The sequence below is a fragment of the Hyperolius riggenbachi genome, chromosome 6 (assembly GCF_040937935.1).
Source record: "Hyperolius riggenbachi isolate aHypRig1 chromosome 6, aHypRig1.pri, whole genome shotgun sequence".
Classification (NCBI taxonomy): Eukaryota; Metazoa; Chordata; class Amphibia; order Anura; family Hyperoliidae; genus Hyperolius; species Hyperolius riggenbachi.
In genome coordinates, this window is record NC_090651.1 from 214,515,099 (window position 1) to 214,540,694 (window position 25,596).

General features: G+C 46.7%; 1 protein-coding gene across 7 annotated transcripts in view; it reads right to left on the reverse strand.

The window, feature by feature from the left end:
• Window positions 1-25,596, reverse strand: part of LOC137521308 (sorting nexin-19-like) — a 106,130-nt gene that overhangs the window by 75,578 nt on the left and 4,956 nt on the right. For 2 of the 7 annotated variants that reach the window (XM_068240409.1, XM_068240403.1), the window contains exon 1: window positions 3,407-3,624. The exons of 1 other annotated variant lie outside the window; for it this stretch is intronic. The gene's annotated coding sequence lies outside the window, so the exon portion shown is untranslated. Of the gene's footprint in view, window positions 1-60; window positions 84-1,439; window positions 1,545-3,251; window positions 3,366-3,406; window positions 3,625-25,596 lie in introns of those variants that run through there. 4 more of the 7 variants (XM_068240405.1, XM_068240404.1, XM_068240406.1 and 1 more) reach the window with 4 other exon arrangements.

A 25,596-nucleotide genomic window follows, 5' to 3' on the forward strand; every position in this document is an offset into this window, starting at 1 on the left:
GTTCTGTGAGTCACATGTATTTAATTATGTTTTCCTACCACCAATTTATGAACAACCAACCTAAGCCATGCAGTTCTGCAAACACGTAGGGGCTTTTTGTTCTGGTATGTTGTCAAATGTGGAAGTCAGTGGACATACAAGCAAAGGCTGTGGAGTTGGAGATAAGATCAGAGTAAATTTTTGGGTACCTAGAGTCGGGCACAACATGCACCGACTCCTAATAAATTTAAACTGTAATTAAAAGAAAATATGATTAAATCTTCTATTTCTCGGATATTGGTGGTCACATACATTATATATACACACTATATATATATATATACACACACACACATACATACACAGAGTTATAGCAGGGCTTGGTCTACAAAAAAATAATTGTATATTATATTTGAGAATGTTGTGCACATTGAACGCTGAGGTGTTGTCTATGACCTGTAAACCTGGATCAGATCATACATATAGGGCTCAAAGGGCACAAAGCGGTGATAACCCAGTTAAAGACTTTAGGCGTGATAACCATTTTATCATGCCTAGACTCAGTTTAGGCATGATAAGTTTAGGCATGATAAGTTTAGATTGCAAAGTCCCGCGCGCAAAGCAGCGCCATTAAACTCTATGTAACGTTTCACGCACCAGACTTTGCTAGCGCAAAACTTTTGATCAGCTGTGCACTGCGGTGCTAACCCAGTTGGTGCTATAGTTATCATGCCTAAACTTATCATGCCCAAACTGAGTTTAGGCGTGATAAGGGGCTTTTCACCAGCGTGCTAACAGTTTGCACCGCTTTGTGAATCAAGCCCATAGAATGTGTAACACAGGAAGAACCCCCTCATTCCTCTGCAGAGTACTACTTGCATATCACTTTTAGATGTATTAATAGACTGCCCAAGGGGCGATTGATGTTCTTTGTTCCTGTTTTCACCCTCTACAAACACTCTTACCAATTACTACTTTTGATCTCTATTGGGCTGTGGAGTCGAAGTTGAGGAGTCAGAGCAATTTTGGGTACCTGGAGTCAGAGGTTTCATAAATTGAGGCATCGGAGCCAGATGATTTTTGTACCAACTCAAAAGCCCTGGTAAGTATTAGACTAAGGAGTCGGAGTCGAGGAGTCAGAGCAATTTTGGGTACCTGGTTTCATACTGACTACCCAACCCTGTGATATACAAGAATTTTTTTTTTAAAAAAAGCATACGTGTCAAGTCATCACAACTGAGCCAATAGTTATTGTCCCTTTGGCGCTGCATGATTAAACCTAATTATACTCAATCTGAGGGTAGAGACTGTGCAAAGTCACATTTCCATGAAATCCTCAAAAGTAAAGTTCCACTGTATTCAAAATCTGTTGACCCTAATACTACATGTAGGTGGCACAATTGGCCAATCAAAAATGGATGTGCGTATGCACAAATGCACTCAAATTGGCTGTAGCTTACCTTCCCTGCAGGATCTTTACACTAGCAGGTGCAGAAAGAGAGCATCCAAAATTGCCTCTGACCCCTCTCACCCAGCTCACTCCATCTTCCAGCGCATGCCTTCAGGAGTAAGATTCCGGTCAATCGCTACCAAAACCTCTAGACACAGGAACAGTTTTTTTCCTCAAGCGGTAGCCATACTTAATGCTGAACCACGTTAGAGCTGCTAGGACTGAAAGTAATCAGCACAGAACTAAACATGAACAATTCTCACATTGCTTACTGCCACTATACTTATAATGTCCTTAACTTGTAATATTCACACTGTCTGTCCTTGTATTGTTTTTGTTTGTGTTTGTTAAGCAACTGCCAAGACAAATTCCTTGTAGGTGCAAACTTACTTGGCGAAAAAAAATTGATTCTGATTCTGATGTTCATGCCAGATGTCATGTCAGATTTTTTTTTTTTTTTTTTTTACACATGACATTACCTTGAAATACAGATGTGATAACTATATGGGCGTAAGGACTAGGGAGATGGATTTTTATTTTCTCTTACAACAGTTTTTTTTTACTATAAACAATGCATTACATCAGGGTTTTTACTATGCCACAGTGTAGTGTAGTTAGCAACACCTAGTTACTTTATTAAATACTAGCAATTCCGTTTCTTTATTAACTGCTCCATTGACCCGCCCCAGAGAAGACAATCCCCCAGCCTGGTGGTACTTAGACTTTTGTCTATAGCTGGAATATTTGTGCAGGTTGAGGCTTAGTCTGTCCATCAATTCCACCAAATACTGCTATATCACGCCATAGGCTGGGTTCATGCCAGCCTTTAAAATATGCATCTGAAGGATTGCAATAGGGGTTACATGAGACTTTAGTGAGAACATACAGGTGTCAAAGGGTTATCCATCCAACCCTCTGACGTGCATCAAGTCCACAGGCATGCACCCAGGTTCAACTGAAATAGGGATATATTCCTTTGATAAAAGGGCAGGAGCCTGAACATTTGTGCCAGTGAGGGCTGGTGCACACTACAAGAGCTTTTTAAACGCTAGACTTGCTCCAGCGTGAACACACACATATGGTAACATTAGCAGGAGCTTTTAAAATCACAAAGCACTTAGAAAAAGCTCTTCTGCTGCACCAGCCCTCATTGCTGTAATGCTGGTGGTTTATAGGTAGGTAGGTGGATGCAGGGAGGTCTTCCCTATAGAGGGGGGTGACAAAGCAGGAGTAATGCCTGGTACACAATGAGATTTTCAGGCAGATTTACTGTCAAATCTATTATTTCCAAGATGTCCGATCTGATTACCAGTCGATTTTCCATAGAAGTGAATAGAAAATTGATCGGAAATTAGATCAGACATGTTGAAAATAATTGATCTGACAGGAAACCTGCCAGAAAATGTCATTGTGTGTACCTAGCATAAAATTAACGTTGGTATGATGTCATAAGTACAGATGGTGAATGGAATGCAATTAATTCCAGTTAATGCTAATAAAAAGCTGATAATTAAAAGTTTAATGATAACTGTATGCAGCCTCCAATTGGGACAACCAAATCCTTCACAGGAAGTGCATTTGAACTACTCCAAATTCAGGCTGCATCAAATTTGCAAGAAATAAGCATGCAAACTAGAATGTTTGCCTCTCTGTGACCAGCTCGACCATGTCTAGCTGCAAGCATCACTAACAGGTGTGAGCAGAAAATTCTCCCAACATGCAAACATCTCCAAGCGATGTCTGTGCTTGCAAACAAAAGTCACAAGCTGATGAACAACTAGCCATCAGCATCAGCTGATGAATTAACACAGCTGCTAATTACCACCTAGCGGTTTTCATTTGCTTCTTCGGTCAGAGGCTCTGCGAAGATGACAAATCACTGCTTCTCCCTCGATCACCGTCCTCACATCCATCCCCTGAGAAGTGAGAAACTACAAAACCCAGCATGCCTAGCACGACCACAGCGTAATGCCTCACCTGTTGTTAACAGCTCTCAACAGCGACCAAGCCGCTCACACCTGTACCCGGTGACGTAGCATTCTCTCAGTCTACCGCTGGCAATAGGGGGGTCTCTGGGCAGCTCAAACACTCTTCGGAGGCTCAGCTGTCACTGTAGCTCCGCCTTAGGCCCCGCCCTGCAGTCTGACAAGAAAAGAGGTCATGTGGACGGGACGATACCTTGTTACTGTGAACGTCTCTTTTTTCCCGTCAGCCCTATAGCGACACCTGGCTACTGGAGGACGACATTCCAATAGGCGACTAGGCGAGCACTTTCTTTCACAGAACAGAACTAGTTGTCATATCAACGCTGCCTGAATATTTAACGAGAGTAACTTGTGGCACGCTCACAATAAACAATCCATTGCTCCCAACTATCCCACTTTTGGAGGGACTGTCCTTTTTTGGAAACCCAATCCCTTTGTCCCTCTTTCTTCTTCATTTGCCCCTCTTACAGGACTCGTGTACAGATCTGTGTAAATACATGTATTTTCGTATTTTTCTACTGAAAATGTGCTTGATTCTAAACTTTATTCCCATCCTTTGAGGCCTTGTTCCCATTACGTTGCGTTCGCGTTAGCATTTTTTTATTTTTGATGCGATGTTCATTTCCGATTCCCGACGCTTGGGTGGGCGCTGTGTTTTTGTGAAAACGCTTTTCTCGAGCGTTTTTTTAATTCTCTCCCTGATGCAAGCCAGGAAGTGAACTCTTTGACCTGGAAAATAATAAATACAATGTATTTATTCTTAAAAATGCAATCGATGCACAAAGCAATTTTGTGAGCATTTTGCGTTTATCCTATAACTTCCATTGAGACGTTATCGCCTCAAAAATGGTACCGGCAGCGCTTTGCTGAGCGCAGAGCCGGATTAAGACAAGCCTGGGCCCCAAGCAGAGCAATGGCCTTGGGCCCTCTGCTACATTGACTGAAAAAGTGATCAGGCATGTGGATAATCTAAGTCAAGCAGGTGACAGAAGACTGCAGGGAATTATACTGCCACATAGTGTCACCAACTGCTTCTGAAGATGGGCGGCTCTGTACTATGCATGCGTGAGCGCTCAGGAGTGCATGCACAGTATGGAGCCGCTTGTTTTCAGAAGCACCTGGAGGACATGAGTGCACCTGCTTCCGAAGCCTTCTGGTTGCTCCTGGAGGTGGCAAATTCGAATAAGGCCCGGTTCACACTTGCGGTTTTGCAAAAACCGCACCGGATGTCCGGACCGCACCGGAGCCGGATCGGACCTGAACCGTACGGTTCCTGTCCGGATCCGGTCCGGTTGCATACGGTTTCCGTGCGGTATGAACACGGTTGCGGTCCGGATTCTAAAAGAGATAACAACCTGTATAAAAACAAAAAAAAATGTTGCGGTCTGGGAGGTCAGCAGAAGGGGGACCTGTGGAATCAGGCCCTCCGCTGTTTAGCACTCACCTCCACCTCCAACATGCTGCCAACATCTCCAGCTCGTGCTGCTCCACTCCAAAATGGTTGCCCATGTGTCCCCGATACAATATCGCCGCAACAATCCTCATAGGAAGTGGGGTAGAACATCCGGATTTTTTGCCAGTGTGTTGTGCGCTCTCCGGTTCTCATTGGTTTCCATTGGCCGGATGGTGCAGTCCGGCTCCGCCCCGGATACGGCTGCCGGAGGAGCCGGACCAAAAAATAGCGCATGTTGGAACGGACACCGGAGTCCGGATCCGGTCCGGCTCCGGTCCGGACGAAACGGACACATGTGAACCCTGGCATAGACTTACATTGCTATGCCGTGCGTCCGTTTCGTCCGGCCAGCATGCGGTGCGGCTCCGGCACGGCTATTCCGGATAGCCACCGCTAATGTGAACCGGGCCTAAGGGACATCGCTGGAATGAGTAGACCAAGAAAAGAGATGAAAGGCTCTATAAGATCCTCAGCCACCCCTCTCCATAGGTGAATATGTGACTTTTTTAAAGGGTTCCAGATGCAAACTAATTAGGAAATATTATGGGGGGGGGGGGGAGCAGGCATGTGCTTGCAGCTGTCTCCCTGTTCTCCTCTCTGCCCCTTCCAATCCTACCTAAATGCTCCCGACAACCTCTTCACTGAAGTCAGACATTAGTGCGCAGGCACTGGCCAGGCTGCATGCATCCTGCGGCGCATGGCCGGGAGCGCCCTGTGCATGACATAGCTGTAATGTCATGCGCATGCGCTCCAGGCCGCAGGCGTGCACTGTAGGACGCATGCAGCCTGGCCAGTGCCTGCGCACTAATGTCTGACTTCAGTGAAGAGGTTGCCGAGGGGCATTTAGGTAGGAAAGGAGGGGCAGAGAGGAGAGCGGTGGGCATCAGGAGAGCTGAGGTATCCTTTAAGTGGCTTCAGACTTGCATTAAAAAGGAGTATGCCAGGAAACTGTTATACCCTGATGATAACTGTCCATGGTAACTCCACAGAAAAAAAAATACAGCCTCTCCCCGGCCATACTGTTCACCATACCTCCAGGCTGGCTGCTTCACTTTTTCAAGGAACTTTTGGGCAGGTTATTGCTGGGATCATCCTGTCCTGAGCTATCAGCTGGAGAATGGAGATGATTTCACATGGCACTGCCCCTGCAAGTGTCCGTGTTCTTTCCTTCTTTGAGGTCGGGAGAAGGGAGATAACATTAGCGGCAGCTCACAGGGGGTCAGAAGTTCAGAGACAGGAGAGACTGCAATACAGTCCAGCAGTCTGTGTGTCTTCTGTGTGTGACTCCAGCATAGATAGCAGTCTTCTGCGGGTCCCCTGTACAGAGCAGAACAAGTTGCAGGAAGGGAGCCCCAGCGGAAGTCCTGTGAAGATGCTAATGAGCTTTCACAGCAGTTGCGGGCTGGCTGTAGTCAGCGTGCACAGCAGGCACACACAGACAGCTACGTATTGCCGCTCTCTCTCCCAGCGAGGGCCCTCTGAATGATGTATGTCCCACCAGGGCCCCAAGCAGCTGCCTGAGGTGCCTGGTGGGTAATCCAGCCCTGGCTGAGCGGATTGGAAACAAACTGCTCAGATGTGAACTCTCTCATAGAGAATCATTGCACAAGCGCTTTCAGGGCAATTTTAAAAAAATCACCAGCGTTTGAAAAAATCACAAAACACCTCCAGTGTGAACAAGCCCTAAGTCAATATATTTCTTATTTTAAAATGTTAATATGAAGGAAAATGAGCCAGGATAGAAAGGACCAGTGTGGTTTGAATGCCAAAACAACATATTTTTCTCATGAAAGCTTCATGGTATCAGTGTCTATGAGTGTGTCCAGGGAAGTGATTAGGGGTGTGGCAGGGGCTTGGTTTACGTGTCCCTCTCCCTCTTTCTTTTCTCAGAAAGTTAGGAGATATTACAGCCTACCCCACCCAAACTGTATTATCACGGAATGTTCATGGACAACGGACTCAGAATGCCATTAGGAAAAAAAGATGTGCTTATTTAGAACATTGCCATTTTAAAGGGGATTACTTTATGTGCATGAGAAAAACAAGCCGGTTTAAACTGGTATTTTATTCTCCACCTGTAATAGGTTTAAGGTGCCTATGCACCTATGGACTTGGCAGGAGATTGACCATCCGATAAATCGAATGACAATCGGTGCTGCCAAGTGCATTCTTGATTGACGATGTGACCAATTTTGGGCCGAGCATGTCAATCGGAGATGCTTCAAGATATCGGGCCATTGTGGTCGATTGGGTGGTTACAGCAAGCGATATTGTGACGAGCTATGAACATGACAAAATCCCTGACGTCCCATCCTAATATCCAATGTGCCTTTCCCCCGGTGCCCAGTGCAGTATACATTACCTGCACCGCTGGTTACGGGCTCTGTCCATACAAACACCCAACATGGTTGCCGACGTACAGGTGGGCGCATGTGTGACGTCACACACACGCCCACATTACTCCGGCAACCGCATGGAGTATGTGGACGGAGATGGCGTCGGACACGGACAGGTAATGTATACTGCTCTGGGAATCGAGGAGGGCACGTTGGACATTACGGGGACAGCGTTGAGGCGGCGTCACAAGGCCGATTCCGGATCGATTTCATTCTGAATTGGCCTGTGGTGTATGGGCAGTTGACATGTCTCTCTAATCAGAGATAAGAGAGATTTTTCTCTTTGTCGAATCTGCCCATCAACGCTAGATGTATCGCTACTTTAAGTGTTTCGGTGAAACGTCGGATATTCCCTTTTAACAGCCTTCCTTTGCTATTTGTAGTCTCCTCAAAGACTACAAAAGTCTGAAAACCACTGCGCCTGCATTGCCGTGTCCTCGCTCCCGCTGATGTCACCAGGAGCGTACTGCGCAGGCACAGACCATACTGATTGGAGGGAAGGGACGCAGGTGGGGAGCGGCGCTATGGAGGAAGCGAGGGAGCAGCGAGACTGACACTACAAAAGGTAAACAGCCATCTGTGACACGCTTTGTGTCGCTAGCACGATGTTTGATTTATGGGGGATAGCAGGGTGCAGGGGGGGGTTAGTATACCAACAGAGGCTGGGCATTATATGCAGACCCAGCCTCTGTGTGCTGATAGCATTCTTAGAACCCACCTCGGGTTCTCTTTAAAAAAGACCAGTGTGATTTGAAAAATGAAAATGTCTTGAAGTGTCATGAGTTATTCAGGCTCTGGGGGGGGCGTCTTCAGGTCATCATGCCTGGAGTAAGGGGGAGGGGGATGGGTTTTTTGTCTTTTGCCCAAATATTTTTGATCTAAAAGATATCCCTCTTTAAACAGTTACTGTCCTGCAGGACGAGTATCTATATCCCTGAAAACTCTACTTTAGCTCCCAGGGACATAGATACTCATCTTTATGTGCTCCCCAGCCTCACAGCATCACGCAGCAGTGCACAGATTGGTGTTTAAAGAATGAACGATCACTGTTTCAGCCAGGACACTGGGCCAGATTTATTAAAGCAATAACAGTTTTTTTCTTCTTATTTCCTACCTATTTAACTACTTTCGGACCGAGCTAATTGAAATCTACGCCCTGTTTTGGTGAGCTCCTGGCTGGCAGGGAGTAGATTTCAACTAGCCACTGCGCGCATCCGCCGTTTCCGTCGCTCCCTGCCGATCGCACCGCTCAAACCCGACGTCTCTCACTGCATCACACTGGCTCTGCCTGTCTCTAAGACGGCACAGCCCTGTGAGCGGGTCAGGAGCCAATGTCATTGGCTCCTGGCCCTGTCTTTCAATGTAAGCCGCTCCCTCTGGCTTTCATTGATAGGCAGGGTCAGGAGCCATTGAAAGCGGCTCCTGACCGGCTCACAGGAACTCTGCCGTCAAAGAGACGGCAGAGTGGGTGGCCCAGGTTCCCGATGTGCGGCATGTACTGCAATTGCGGTGGTAAGTGCGGCGATTCCTTGGGTTTCCGCCGTTGCTGGTACCAGCGGCCTCTGGTCCTTAAAGCGGATTATAACCCTGCATTTCAACTTTGCTCTAAAACATTATTTACAGTATATTATATGCAACCAGCATTTTTTTTAACTAGACCAGCATTGGAAGGGTTACACAGGGCTTTAAAGTTCCTTTAGATTTCTGCAGACGCATCCGAAGCTGAAAAGAGATACATTTTGTTTACAGAAATGTATCTAAGTGTTTAATGTGACTCATCTCTCTGACTGAGAAGGAGCTTGGAGGACTGCCAAAGAGTGTGTAACTGTTTATCAATAGATACATGGGGCTTGATTCACAAAGCGGTGCTAACAGTTAGCACCCTGGTGAAAAGCCCTTTATCATGCCTAAACTCAGTTTAGGCATGATACGTTTAGGTGTGATAAGTTTAGGTGTGATAAGTTTAGGCATGTTAAGTTTAGGTGTGATAAGTTTAGGCATGCTAAGTTTAAGCGCCAACTGCGTTAGCACCGCAGTGCACAGCTGATCAAAAGTTTTACGCTAGCAAAGACTGGTGCACTTTGTATAAAGTTTAATGGCGCTGCTTTGCGTGCGGGACTTTGCAAGCGATCTAAACTTATCTAAACTTAGCATGCCTAAACTTATCACACCTAAACTTATCACGCCTAAACTGGCTTTTCACCAGCATGGTGCAATGGTTATCATGCCTAAAGTCTTTTAGGCATGCTAACTGGGTTAACACCGCTTTGTGAATCGAGCCCATAGAATGTAACAATCTGAACTTCTGCATATCTCTCCACAGAACTTGAAACATCTGTGTTTAACCCTTCCAATGCTGGTCTAGTAAAAAAAAAATGCTTTTTGCATATAATATGCTGTAAATAATATTTTAGAGCAAAGTTGAAATGCAGGGTTATATTCCGCTTCAAGGGGAAAGAGACCGCTGGTACTTAAGTGGTTAATCACAGTTGTAATCTGCCGAGTAAATTCTCTACTTACAAAATAAGATGACTTTTGTACGAGTTTTGCATAAATTTCTAGAAATATCGTACTGGTAGAACATCACAAAGCCAGTGCTAATCTTTCATGAAATAAGAAGTGGTTGTCGATACCACTTCTACAACTCATGCAAAGCCACAACACTGGGGGTCTGAAGTGTATAACTTGTACTGAATGGGCTCGATTCACAAAGCGGTGATAACCCAGTTAAAGACTTTAGGCATGATAACCATTTTATCATGCCTAAACTCAGTTTAGGCATGATAAGTTTAGGCATGATAAGTTTAGGCATGATAAGTTTAGGCATGATAAGTTTAGGTGTGATAAATTTAGGCATGATAAGTTTAGATCGCGCGCAAAGTCCCGCACGCAAAGCAGCGCCATTAAACTCTATGCGAAGTGCACCAGACTTTGCTAGCGCAAAACTTTTGATCAGCTGTGCACTGCGGTGCTAACGCAGTTGGTGTTTAAACTTATCACACCTAAAAACTTATCACACCTAAACTTATCATGCCTAAACTTATCACACCTAAACTTTCACGCCTAAACTTATCATGCCTAAACTGAGTTTAGGCATGATAAAGGGCTTTTCACCAGCGTGCTAACTGTTAGCACCGCTTTGTGAATCAGGCCCAATGTGTTATTCCCCAAACAGTTAAAGGGACTCCGAGCAGTGCAAAAACTATGGAAAGATGCATATCATTTTAAAGCTCTCTTTCTCCTCTTTCCAATGATATATAAACCGCCACCCTACTTTTAGTTTTCGCTATCTTCGTGATTGAAATTTCGATCGTGAAAATAGAGAAAACTAAAAGGCGTAGGGCGACGATTTAGGAGTCGTCAGAAAGAGGAGAAAGAGAGCTTTAAAATGATATCCATCTTTCCATAGTTACATTGTATTACACAGGGCGACTTTTTCCTAAAGTCAGCAGCTCCATTCTTCTCCATTCTTTAAAATGATATGCATCTTTCCATAGTTTTTGCACTGCTCAGTGTCCCTTTAAGGTTCTCATTCGCAGCTGCTACATCTCTTCCTTGTAAAGCCCAGACAGCAAGTATACCAAAGGATGTTTTGTTCCATGAAAGCAGGAGTATGCGGGCTGATTGACATCATTCAGTCTATCCTACCCTAATAAGTGCTCTGATTGCTGCTATTTTCCCATTAAAATACTACTGTGAGTCTTCTTATTCTGTGTTAAAGTGTACCTGTAGTAAAAAAGTGCCCCTAGAGGGTACTTACATCGGGAGAGGGAAGCCTCTGGGTCCTAAAAAGGCTTCATCCCTCCTTCTCAGCAGAAGGGATCCAGTTCTGGGACCCCTGAAGATCCATTTGTCACCGCGCGTTTGGAGCCTCACGCAGGTTTACTAGTGGCCCTCCACTTGGGCTCTGTCAGAAATAGCCAAGCCTGATCGGGTCCGCTATTTCTGCCAAAGCCCAAGTGGAGAGCCGCTAGTGCGCATGCACAAAGCAGGCAAAATAAATATTATTGTGTCTCTGCGTCTGGGGAATCCTACTAACTTATCTTTTCCTGTTTTAGAAGGAAATTAAAACATCTGAGACACATGATTTCTAGAAACCTCCTAAGATTTTTCTTTCAGACACTATTGATAAATCTGGCCCACTTATCGTTCATTGTAAACAAAATAAACCTTCACTTCAGGCCCGTTCTCACTGGGGCGGTTAGCGGGCAATTACCGCTAATCACTGAATCGCCAGTGAGGGCTAGCACTTTTTAAAGCATAAGCACAAAACAAACTATATGGCAGTGGTCTCATTGCTTCCAATTGCGGATGAATTCTGATTAATGGCACTCGCTTAACGCACTACATGTAGCATTTTACACAATTCTGGAGCGATCACGATTAGAATGCTAAAAAGCGCTAATTGCGATCGCTCAAAAATCATGAGAGTGTACAGTGATCTTACTGCGTAAGCGCTAGCGTTTTTGCGCTTCTAAGTGAGAACGGGCCCTTGCTGCTTATTCAGTATAAGGGCTGAGGAGTCCGAGCAATTTTGGCTACCTGGAGTATAAACTGAGAGTCGAATGATTTTTGTACCGACTCCACAGCCCTGTTTAGAATGCTGTGATTCAGCATACTAAAGGGCAACTGAAGCAAGAAGGCTGCCATGTTTATTTCCTTTGAAACAATACCAGTTGCCTGGCAACCCTTCCGGTCTATTTGACTGCAGTAGTGTCTGAATCACACCAGAAACAAGCATGCAGCAAATCTATCAGATCTGACAATAATGTCAGAAACATCTGATCTGCTGCATGCTTGTTCAGAGTCTATTGCTAAAAGTATTAGAGGCAGAGGATCAGCAGGACAGCCAGGCAACTAGTATTTCTTAAAAGGAAATAAATATGACAGCCTCCATTTCCCTCTCACTTCAGCTGTCCTTAAAGAGAACCCGAGGTGGCATTGTATTACGTAAGTGGGGCACAGAGGCTGGTTGGTCACACTAACACCAGCCTCTGTTGCCCCATCGTGTGTCTCAAAGACCCCCCTGCTCGCCGCTATACCCCCGCAGTGCTGGCGACACGCAGCGTGTCGCCAGCACAATGTTTACTCTAGCGCTGTCTGTCAGCGCCGCTCCGCCGCCTCCTCCGCATCGCCGCTACCCGCCCTCGTCCCTTCCCTCCCGCTGATTGGAGGGAAGGGACGAGGGCGGGTAGCGGTGATGCGGAGGAGGCGTGGGAGCGGCGCTGACAGACAGCGCTAGAGTAAACATTGTGCTGGTGACGCGCTGCGTGTCGCCAGTACTGCGGGGAGTATAGCGGCGAGCAGGGGGGTCTTTGAGACACACGATGGGGCAACAGAGGCTGGTGTTAGTGTGCCCAACCAGCCTCTGTGCCCCACTAACGTAATACAAGGCCACCTCGGGTTCTCTTTAACTACTTCACAACGGAGGGGTTTTACCCCTGAAGCATCAGCGCGATTTGTAACTTGCAGCGCTGCTTCGATTCATTTTTTTCTGTGATATGATTGGTTATTGGGGACTGGGGTCCCCATAACCAATCATTGCACTGCAGAGCGGGGGTGTGCACGCGCGGGTCGCGGGGGCGCGCGATCGCGCGCTGCACGTTTGTTTACATTTCATTGTTATCAATGGAGATTGCTTCTGTTTGAAGCAGTCTTCATTGTGTCCGCAATCGGCGCGTCTAATTGGATTAGGTAACGCTTGTTCCTAACATCCAATTATTCACCTGCTGTGCTGGCTGGAGTGTGCGCGCGAGGTTCCCGCCCACTCCCAGCCAGTAAACAAACAAGTGCGCCTTTCTCCGTCCCTGGGGGTGAAGCAGTGCGTAGAGGGACGGAGAAATTTAGCACTGGGGGGGGTAAAGTGGTTAAAGGAACACTATCGATTAACATGTTTTTTTCAATAGAGATAGGAAATGTTTGGGAAGTGCTGCTACAGAGGGATGCAAAAGTTTTGGCAACCTTGTTAATCATCATGATTTTCCTGTATAAATCGTTGTTTGTTACGATAAAAAATGTCAGTTAAATATATCATATAGGAGTCACACACAGTGATTTGAGAAGTGAAATTAAGTTTATTGGATTAATAGAAAGTGTGCAATAATTGTTTAAACAAAACTAGGCAGGAGCATAAATTTGACCACCTCAAAAAAGAAATGAAATCAATATTTAGTAAATCATCCTTTTGCAGAAATTACAGCCTCTAAACTAGGGGTCTCAAATTCGCGGCCCGCGGGCCATTTGCGGCCCTCGATGCAATATTTTGTGGCCCTTGCCGGCAAAAACCTCCTTATAGTTCGCTTCAGTGCTCCCAAGTAATCCGCCGCATCCCCGCCGCTAAACGAGGGCTGCAGAGCCCCCAAATCGCCCGGGGGGGCAATCCGCCGGCATTTCCTGGAAGAGGCAGAGCTTTCAGCTTCAGCTCTGCCCCTCCTGACGTCAATCGCCGCACGGATCGCCGCCTCTCCCCGCCCCTCTCTGTGAAGGAAAAGTGAGAGAGGCGGCGATGCGCCGCGATTGTGAAATTCCTTATGCGGCCCAGCCTCATCCTGACTTTGCCTCCTGCGGCCCCCAGGTAAATTGAGTTTGAAACCCCTGCTCTAAACACTTCCTGTAGGTTCCAATGAAAGTCTGGATTCTGGTTGAAGGTATTTTGGACCATTCCTCTTTACAAAACATCTATAGGTCATTCAGATTTGATGGCTTCCAAGCATGGACAGCTCTCTGTAACTCACACCACAGATTTTCAGTTATATTCAGGTCTGAGGACTGAGATGGCCATTCCAGAACATTGTACTTGTTCCTCTGCATGAATGCCTTAGTGGATTTTGAGCAGTGTTTATGGTCGTTGTCTTTTTGAAAGATCCAGCTTTGGCGCAGCTTCAGCTTTGTCACTCATTCCTGGACATTGGAGTAAGGGATCGCTCCTCTCGGCCGCAGCATGGTCTGAGGCGGCGACAGAGGTAGAGTCAGCTGACACTTAAGACCCCGTTCACACTTGCGTTTTGGCATGCAAACGGACCGGATCCGGATCGGATCAGGACCTGATCCGGATCGGAACCGTACGGTTCCGATCCGGTCCGTTTGCATCAGGCATGCATCAGGCTGCCATCCGGATCCGTGGGGTAAAGAATAAACAAAAATACCATAAAATTGTTGGTGTCTGCAGAGGGTGCACCTGGTGCACCTGTAGAATCAGGTCCTCCGCTGTAGGCCTCACCTCCACCTCCGACATACGGCCAAACAGCTCCAGCACGTGTGTCACTGCTGCTCCACTCCATGCCCATGTGTCCCCATCCGAAATGGCCACTATAAATACGCATAGGAAGTGGGGTAGAACGTCCGGTGTTTGTCTCCAGTGTGTTCTGTGCTTTCCGTTCCCCATTGGTTTCTATATCCGGATGGTGCAGTCAGGATCCGGTCCGGGTGCGTGGGCCGGATGATCCGGACCCAAAAAATAGCGCATGTTGGAAAAGCCTCCGGATCCGATCCGGCTCCATTCGGAACGTACGCATGTGAACGTCCGCATAGACTTTGCATTGCTATGCGGAACGTACGTTCCGTTTGTACAGTATACGGTCCGGATCCGATCAGGCGGATCCGGACAGGGAACACTAATGTGAACCAGGCCTTAGGCAGGGGTTTATGTAATAATAATTATATATGGATGCTGACCCTGGCTGAGATTGAACCCTGGTTTCTCACGTCAGAAGCAATGCTCTTAACCACTATGCTATAGCTGGCACACAGTCAGGATGTTTTGCTGGTTAGTGCTGGTTACTCAGCTGATATGTATTGCCACCCGTGTCAGCTGATCTCTCTCTTAGCTGATACTTAAACAAGATTAATGTCTGCGTGTGATTGGCTGTTGTGTGCATGTGGCAGGCCACTGATTGGATGCTGTCAGTATTTAAACCTTGCTGTGACAGTTGTTACTGCCTGTGTTAGCTCTAGCTTGCTTGGTGCTCTGTTTACCTGCTGTTATTATTGGATTATCTGGATTTTGACCTCTGCTCGTTTAGTGGATTCCTCTTGTCAGCTGCCTGAACCGACCAATTGCCTGGATTATCGTTACAACTGTTTGCTGCCTGCCTTGACCTCGGATACGTTCTTTGACCTCTCTCCTGCCTAGCCCTCCTGTACTGCGACATCTCTGTTTACCTGTGTGTGACCCTGGACTGTTGCTGGACTTTGCTACTCTGTATTCCCCCTTGTTATGCCCAAATAACTCAATTTTAGTTTCATCAGTCCACAGCATCTTATTCCAAAATTAAGCTTGCTTGTCTAAATGTGCTTTAGCATACCTCAAGCGGCTCTGTTTGCGCTGTGGGTGGAGAAAAGGCTTCCTGTGCATCACTCTTGCATACAGAATCACCTTGTGTAAAGTGCTCTGAATGGTTGAACGATGCACAGTGACTCCATCTGCACAAAGATTATGTTGTTGGTCTTTGGTCCTGGTCTGTGGGTTGACTGTTCTCACCATTTGTCGCTTCTGTCTATCCGAGATTTTTCTTGGTCTGCCACTTCGAGCCTTAACTTGAACTGAGCCTGTGGTCTTCCATTTCCTCAATATGTTCCTACTTCCTAACTGTGTAAACAGACAGCTGAAATCTCTGAGACAGCTTTCTGTATCCTTCCCCTAAACCATGATGGTGAACAATCTTTGTCTTCAGGTCATTTGAGAGTTGTTTTGAGACCTCCATGTTGCTACTCTTCAGAGAAAAGTAACAGAGGAGGGAAAATTACAACTGACCCCCTTAAATACTCTCTCATACTTGGATTCACCTGTATATGTAGGTCAGGGGTCATTGAGCTTACCAAGCTAATTTGAGTTCCAATGATTAGTTCTAAAGGTTTTGGAATCAATACAATTACAACAGTGCCCAAATGTATGCACCTGCCTATTTTTTTTTTTTAATATCTTTATTTATATCATTCCAATTATACAAAATACATTATACAAAATTCATACCAAACTCTCTCATAAAATCTTCAACAAGGATATTTCCCTTTATCCTCATATACATGCCTTTATTAATTTTTTTCCAATTCAACAATATTCTCTTACCACCCCCTTAAAAACCATGAAAAGGTAAAAGAAAAGAGCATATCCACCCTTAGTTTCTTGGATTCATCATCTTCTTAACACACACCCTCATACTTTACCCTCATACACACCATACTCTCATCCATCTTTCATTCCCACTCCTCTTTCATTCCTGTACTGGTCCTCTTCATTTCCCCTCTCCCCTCTTCCTCCTCTCTCTTCTCCATCCCTCCCTTTCTTTCGTCACTGAACCCCTTATGGGGCCCATAAGGGGTTCAGTGACGAAAGGTGTGACGAAAGATGTTCAGTGACGAAAGGGAACGCTGTCAAGGGTATATAAGATTCTCAATGAGAGTGAGGACTACACAAGTAGTTTGAGAGAGAAGTGGGAAAAAGATCTGGGGAAAGTATTTACAGAGACATAGTGGAAAAAAGTATTAACGTTTGCTAGTAAATCAGCAATGCCCACAAGAGGACTGGAAGCAGGATACAAGATCTTTGCAAGGTGGTACTATACGCCGGACAGATTGGCTAGAATGTTCCCAGGTACCTCATCAATGTGTTGGAGATGTGGGGAGGAGAGGGGAGACATCATTCACATTTTTTGGGGATGTAAAGAATTGGGGGGGTTTTGATCAGGGGTTAGGGGTATAATAAAGCAGATGACCGGGGTAGAGACACAGGAGGACCCCGAGTTTTTTCTGCTACAGAGTAATAGATGGTCAGTTAAAAAATACAAAAACTCCTTGTTGAAATCCCTGATTAACGCTTCAAGAATACTGGTAGCAAGACATTGGAAAGCCACCCAGAGCCCAACAATTCAGGAATGGTTTAAAGAAGTAGCGGAAATGCAGAAAATGGAAGAATTAACTAGTTTTGTAAAGGGTGAAGGGGCCCTACATGAGAAGAAATGGTTTCAATGGGAGATATTTAAGAGGGAAGGGGAATATGGGGGCTGGTGAGGGGAAGGAGATCAGGAGGGGGCCCCCCCTCCTGATCTCCTTCCCCTCACCAGCCCCCATATTCCCCTTCCCTCTTAAATATCTCCCATTGAAACCATTTCTTCTCATGTAGGGCCCCTTCACCCTTTACAAAACTAGTTAATTCTTCCATTTTCTGCATTTCCGCTACTTCTTTAAACCATTCCTGAATTGTTGGGCTCTGGGTGGCTTTCCAATGTCTTGCTACCAGTATTCTTGAAGCGTTAATCAGGGATTTCAACAAGGAGTTTTTGTATTTTTTAACTGACCATCTATTACTCTGTAGCAGAAAAAACTCGGGGTCCTCCTGTGTCTCTACCCCGGTCATCTGCTTTATTATACCCCTAACCCCTGATCAAAACCCCCCCAATTCTTTACATCCCCAAAAAATGTGAATGATGTCTCCCCTCTCCTCCCCACATCTCCAACACATTGATGAGGTACCTGGGAACATTCTAGCCAATCTGTCCGGCGTATAGTACCACCTTGCAAAGATCTTGTATCCTACTTCCAGTCCTCTTGTGGGCATTGCTGATTTACTAGCAAACGTTAATACTTTTTTCCACTATGTCTCTGTAAATACTTTCCCCAGATCTTTTTCCCACTTCTCTCTCAAACTACTTGTGTAGTCCTCACTCTCATTGAGAATCTTATATACCCTTGACAGCGTTCCCTTATTTTGCCCTCTCCCTCTACACATTTCCTCGAATGGGGTTAGATCTCTACTTAGTGCCTCCTTGGACCCTTGGCTTCTCACAAAAGATTTTATCTGGACATATTTCCATTCATCCATATATCTCCCTTCCCCTGCGTCCAACAATTCCTGGATCGGGGTCCCTTCTATACCCTCTATTATATTACCAACTCTCAGTCCCTGTGCCCCCTTCCAGTGTGAGTATTTAGAGAGATCCATTCCCGCTGGAAATTTTATATTCCCAAAAATGGGAATCATGGGGGTAGGCCAGGGTGATACCCCTACATTCTTCCTCCACTTTTCTAAAATTTTTAATGTGTGTCTCACCAATTCAGTCCCCTTTTTCTTTACCTCTATCCCACTTTTCTCCTGGATCCAGGGGAGATTACCTATTGGGCTCCCTATCATTTCCTCCTCTCTCGTTACCCACCTCTTCTCCTCACAGTTCCTGTTCCAATCTATTATTCGAACCAGTACCGAGGCCTCAGCATATTTTTTAAAATCAGGAACCGCCAGACCTCCTTTCTCCCTCTCCTTTGTCTGAAGTCTATAGCTCACTCGAGTTTTCCGACCTCCTTCTATAAATTGTCCAATAATACTTTTCAGATGGCGAAAAAAGGGAGGGAGTATTGGGACTGGTAAAGCCTGAAACAGGTAGAGAAAGCGAGGGAGGACATTCATCTTTATGATGGATATTCTACCAAACCAGGAGAAAAATGGCCGATCCCAAGCCTCCAAGTCCTGTTTTACCCTTTCCATTAAGGGGAGATAATTGTCATTTACTATATCTTTTATGTCAAAACCTATCTTTGCTCCCAGGTACCTCATCATTCTGTTCTGCCATTTGAATGGGAAATTCCGAATCAATTCTTCCCTTTGTTCCCCTCCCACCCTCCAGGCAATTATTGTACTTTTGTCAAGATTAATCTTCATATTGGAGAGCCTCCCCACTTTATCAAATTCTCTCATGAGGCTAGGTAGTGACCTCTGTGGGTCTCTCAGATAAAATAACATGTCATCTGCGTACGCTGATACTTTATGCTTCTGTCCCCTGATTTCCAAGCCCCGTATGCTGGAGTCCGCCCTCACCCTACACAAGAATGGTTCCAATGATAGGGCGAATACCAACGGGGACAAGGGGCAGCCCTGTCTCGTCCCGTTTTTAATTTCAAAAGGGTCCGAGATTACCCCGTTGACTCTTATCCTTGCGTTTGGAAAGGAATATAAACCCATTATTCTTGCACTCATCTTTTCTCGTAGCCCCACATGTTTTAGCACCCCTTCTATGTAGGCCCACTCGACCCTGTCAAACACTTTCTCGGCATCTGTTGACAAAAATACAACAGGGTTGGAGTGGGCCCTGGTCCAGCATGCCAGATCGAGGGTTCGGGTAGTGCCATCCCTTGCCTCCCCCCCCCCCATAAACCCCACCTGGTCTGGGTATACCAGCTGATTCATAAGCGGTGCCAACCTATTGGCCAACATTTTTGCAAAGATTTTAATATCTACATTCAGTAGTGCTATTGGTCTAAAACTTTGGCACTGCATTGGGTCCTTTCCCTCCTTATGCAGAAGCGAGATATAGGACTCCAGCATACGGGGCGTAAATCCATCACCCCCTCCCTCATCCCTGGTCATCCCATTGAATGCTTCCGCTAAATATCCCGCCAATTGTTCACTAAACTTCGCATAGTATTCCATTGTCAGCCCATCCGGGCCCGGCACTTTTCCTAGTGGCATTTGTTTTATTGCTATTTTAATTTCCTCCACCTGTATCTGACCTTCCAGGGATGAGGCGTCCTCCTCTGACAAGACAATCTGGGCATTCCACTTTCCTCTATATAACTTCTTATTTCCTCTCTTCTCTCCTCTCCATCTCCTGATGGTGTTTCCCTTTTCAGGTTTTACAACCCCTTATAGTATTCCCTAAAGACCCGGGTTATTTCTTCCAGCTCATACACTACTCTTGACTTTTTATCTTTTATGCAGGGGATATAATTACTCCTCTGCTGTTTTTTTAGGGCCCTCGCTAACATGGCGATTCCCATATTCATAGAAGGAACGTTTGCATCTCAATGCCATATTTTTAACCCCTTGGAACAATAATACCCTCAAGTGCTCTCTTTCCCTCTCTAATTCCTCCCAGCACTCTTCCATATTCTCCCCCTTATGCTGTTGTTCCAATCTTTTTATACTTTCCAGCACATTTTTTATATTCCTATCCCTTTCCTTCTTCTTTCTAGTCCCCTCCTGTATCAATATACCCCTAATATAGCATTTGTGGGCCTCCCATACCGTCATTTCGGGCGCCTCACCCCTGGAATTTGTCAAAAAATAAAAATCCAATTCGTCTCTCATCTTTTGTACAATCCCCTCGTCTCTCATTAATGAGTTATTTAGTCGCCACATCATAGGTCCCTTTATTTTTTCTCCCCACTCAAATTTCACTAATACTGGGGCGTGGTCTGACAATGTTATGGGGCCTATTTCTGAGCCACTTACTACAAAAAGTATGTCGTGCGACACCCGGACATAATCTATCCTGGTGTGGCACTTATGCATCTGGGAATAATATGTATAATCCTTCACGGTGGGGTTACACACGCGCCAAGTGTCCACAAGCTGTGCCTTGCACAGTATCTCTTTACTTCTTTTGTGGGTTTCAGAGATGTCGTTGTTCTTCCCTTAGATGTATCCATTCGTGGATCCAGGGACATATTCAGGTCTGTACTAGTGTTGGGCGAACATCTAGATGTTCGGGTTCGGGCGGAACAGGCCGGTAACGCTAACCCAGCAGCAGCACACGTGATGGAACAGGAGGAGGGCGGCGCAGGAGGAGAAGGCCACGCTTTGAGACACAACAACCCAGGCCTTGCATGAGGACAAGAAGCGTGCGGATAGCAATTTGCTTTTTGTCGGCATGCAGTCATAAATGTAATACAGATGAGAGGTTCCAGGAAAAGGGACCGGTAATGCTAACCCAGCAGCAGCACACGTGATGGAACAGGAGGAGGGCGGCGCAGGAGGAGTAGGCCACGCTTTGAGACACAACAACCCAGGCCTTGCATGCGGACAAGAAGCGTGCGGATAGCAATTTGCTTTTTGTCGGCATGCAGTCATAAATGTAATACAGATGAGAGGTTCCAGGAAAAGGGACCGGTAACGCTAACCCAGCAGCAGCACACGTGATGGAACAGGAGGAGGGCGGCGCAGGAGGAGAAGGCCATGCTTTGAGACACAACAACCCAGGCCTTGCATGCGGACAAGAAGCGTGCGGATAGCAATTTGCTTTTTGTCGGCATGCAGTCATAAATGTAATACAGATGAGAGGTTCCAGGAAAAGGGACCGGTAACGCTAACCGAGCAGCAGCACACGTGATGGAACAGGAGGAGGGCGGCGCAGGAGGAGAAGGCCACGCTTTGAGACACAACAACCCAGGCCTTGCATGAGGACAAGAAGCGTGCGGATAGCAATTTGCTTTTTGTCGGAATGCAGTCATAAATGTAATACAGATGAGAGGTTCCAGGAAAAGGGACCGGTAACGCTAACCCATCACAGATGTTCATTGTTCATGTTACTTGGTTGGGGTCCGAGAGTGTTGCGTAGTCGTTTCCAATCCAGGATTGATTCATTTTAATTTGAGTCAGACAGTCTGCATTTTCTGTGGAGAGGCGGATACGCCGATCTGTGACGATGCCTCCGGCAGCACTGAAACAGCGTTCCGACATAACGCTGGCTGCCGGGCAAGCCAGCACCTCTATTGCGTACATTGCCAGTTCGTGCCAGGTGTCTAGCTTCGATACCCAATAGTTGAAGGGTGCAGATGGATTGTTCAACACAGCTACGCCATCTGACATGTAGTCCTTAACCATCTTCTCCAGGCGATCGGTGTTGGAGGTGGATCTGCATGCTTGCTGTTCTGTGGGCTGCTGCATGGGTGTCAGAAAATGTTCCCACTCCAAGGACACTGCCGATACCATTCCCTTTTGGGCACTAGCTGCGGCTTGTGTTGTTTGCTGCCCTCCTGGTCATCCTGGGTTTGCGGAAGTCAGTCTGTCGGCGTACAACTGGCTAGAGGAGGGGGAAGATGTCAATCTCCTCTCTAAAGTCTCCACAAGGGCCTGCTGGTATTCTTCCATTTTGACCTGTCTGACTCTTTCTTCAAGCAGTTTTGGAACATTGTGTTTGTACCGTGGATCCAGAAGGGTATAAACCCAGTAATTGGTGTTGTCCAGAATGCGCACAATGGGCTTGATTTACAAAACGGTGCTAACTTTAGCACTGGCCCTTAGCACGTCTAAACTCAGTTGAAATGTGAGAAGTAGTGATCGTGCGCAAAGTACCGCGCGCAAAGTTTTGCGCTCGCACTGCACAGAGCGCAGGGTGCTCCGCGCGAAGTGCCCATTAAAGCCTATGGGACTTAGCGCGCGCATAAAACTTTGCGCGCGTAAAACGTTGCGCGCAAAACTTTGCGCGCGATCTGATTGAGAAATCCGGTGCTAACCTACTTAGCACCCTGGTTAGCGCGCCTTAAAGTGGTCTAACACCCAGCATTTCAACTTTGCTTTAAAAGATTGCTTACAGCTTATAAACTATTATGCCAGATTTTTTTTTTAGCAGAAATTCACTGAATGGATTAAACATGACATTTTAGTGCTGCATTTAGCTAGAAATTCTCCTCCGTGCTTGCTTGTTTAGTTACAAATGTATCTATCTACAATGTAACAAACAAACACTGCTCTGAGAGAACAAAGAGGGCTTCCCCGGCAGGCTTTTCAAAGGTCTATTTGTATTCCAAATAAAGATACATTTTGTAACTAAAGATAAGAACGGATGCGGATTCCTAGTTAAATCCAACACTAAAATGTCATGTTTAACCCATTCAGTGAATTTCTGCTTAAAAAAAAATCTGGCATAATAGTTTGTAAGCTGTAAGCAATCTTTTAAAGCAAAGTTGTAATGCTGGGTGTTAAACCGCTTTAAGACTTTAGACGTGCTAAGTAGGTTAGCACCTCCTAGTAAATCAAGCCCCATGCGTAGGTCGCGTTCAATGCAGTCTAGCATGAATTGAGCCATGTGTGCCAGAGTCCTGCCAGAATCCTCATCATCCTCTTGTGAGCGTTGTGATAGTTGTTGTGATGCATCATAGTCGTCACCTTCTTCCTGGTCTGCTTCTGCTGACCATTCGCGCTGAATTGTGGAAGTCCAACGTGCACCGCTCTGGCCCTCGTCAGTGGTGGCATGAAATTCCTGCTCCAACTCCAGCTGTTCCTCCTCCTCTTCTTCGTCATAGCTGCTGGGGCCAGCGTTTCCTGAGGCAGATGGCCTGATGATGGTATCATCACGCTGATCGTTTTCTCCTTCAGATTCCCCCAGTTGCATCATGACAGCTGTTTCCTTGATTTTCAACATTGACTTCTTCAGTAAACACAGCAGTGGTATGGTGATGCTGACTGAAGAGTTGTCACTGCTCACAAGCAACGTGGATTGCTCAAAATTTTGGAGGACTTGGCAGAGGTCCAACATGTTGGCCCAATCGGATCCACAGAAGCTTGGCAGCTGTCCGGATGCGCCTCGGTACTGCGCCGTCATGTACTGGACCACTACACTCTTCTGCTCGCAAAAGCGGGCTAGCACGTGCAGCGTAGAATTCCAGCGCGTAGGGACATCACACAGCAAGCGATGGTGGGGGAGATTGAAGCGCTCCTGCATCTTGGCGAGTGCCCCCGAAGCAGTACTGGAATTTCTACAATGTTTGGCCACTCGTCGCACCTTCAACAGAAGATCGGCCACGCCTGGGTATGTCCTCAGGAACCGCTGAACTACTAGGTTCATCACGTGCGCCAGGCAAGGGATGTGTGTCAGCTTAGCCAACCTTAAAGCGCGAATGAGATTACTCCCATTATCACACACAACCATGCCCGGTTTCAGGTCCAGCGGTGCCAGCCACAAATCCGTCTGTTCCTTTATTCCCCTCCAAATTTCGTCCCCTGTGTGCTGCTTATCCCCAAGGCAGATCAGCTTCAGCAACGCTTGCTGACGCATGCCAACAGCTGTGCTGCACTGCTTCCACGATCCTACTGCTGCTGGGTTAGCGTTTCCGGATGAGGTACAGCTTTGAGATGCGTTGGAGGAGAAGGAGTCAGAGAGGTAGGTGCTGCTGTTGTTATCCAGTGGGAGGGACGGCGGTGCAGCTGTTTGCGGCGTGGGCAACACCCGCGCCGTAGCAGGTGAGGAATCGCTGCCAGGCTCCACAAGGTTCACCCAGTGCGCGGTAAGGGAGATGTATCGACCCTGGCCGAACGCACTCGTCCAGGTGTCAGTGGTGAGGTGAACCTTGCAGGCAACGGCATTCTTCAAGCTTCGGGTTATTTTGCTGACCACGTGCTCATGCAACTCAGGCACTGCAGAGCACGCAAAGTGGTAGCGGCTGGGAACCACGTAACATGGGATGGCCACTGACATCATGCCCTTGAAGCTGTTTGTCTCCACCACTCGATATGGCAGCATTTCGCAGGCCAGAAGCTTGGCTATGCTGGCTGTTAGTGCCACGGCCCGGGGGTCATTTGCTGGCAATTTCCTCTTGCGCTCAAGCATCTCCGAGACAGACAACTGAACCGTAGGGCTGCACACTGAACGGCTGTTGGTTGTTGTGTTTGATGAAGACTGGGAGACCTCAAGAGCACTATTCCCGAAAGTGACAGTGTCAGCGTCGTCTGATGTTTGTGAATGTTGTTGTGAACCACGCAATGGCTGGGCTACTGCTGCTGCTGAGGAGGGTCTGGTGGTGAGTCTGGTGACCCCAAGGGAGGCAGTGTTGCTGGTACCCTGTCCTGGCACCCACAGAGTGGGATGTTTGGATACCATGTGGCGGGTCATGCTGGTGGTGGAGAGGTTGTTAATATTTCTCCCCCTGCTCAGGCGGGTCTTGCACACCTTGCAAATCACCATGGTACCATCCTCACTGCAGTCTTCAAAGAAAGGCCAGACTTTGGAGCACCTGCCTTGCTGGCGATTTCTGTTTGCGCCTCTTTTGCGTCTCACTTGAACTTCCACGCTTGTGGTGCCTGAAATTTCGCGCCGCCTACCTTGTGGCACAAGGCGAACTCGTGCAGCAGTGGGTTCTTCAACAGACTCATCTGTGCTGCTACGACGGCGATGTTCTCCTTCACATACAAAATCTGGGTCTGTGTCCACATTGTCCATACCCTCCTCCTCTTCCATCTCCTCAAACTCGTCATATGTGATTGTGGGCCGCCGCCATGGAGTAGAGCTCCCCAGAACAACCTCTGCGCAGCTCACTCCAACGTCGTCTTCCAGATCTTCTCGGCCGACCTCCTACAATTGAAACCCCTCCTGCCCAACTTGCTCTGGGATTTGGGTTTCAAAGTCCTCGGACTCGCCTTGCATTTCAGTGCGCGGTACATTTCCCACAGTAAATGGTTGTGAATCCGGGCACAACATTTCTGGCTGTTCCATTGACCTTTGAAAGGTGGAAGTTTGTTGGGCTGGGAATAGCTCCTGCGAATACCCCATTGTGTCCTGAGGAAATTCTTCGGACTGGTTATTTGGCAGTTGTGTGCATGGTGTCGCTGCCGGTTGTGTCAGCTTT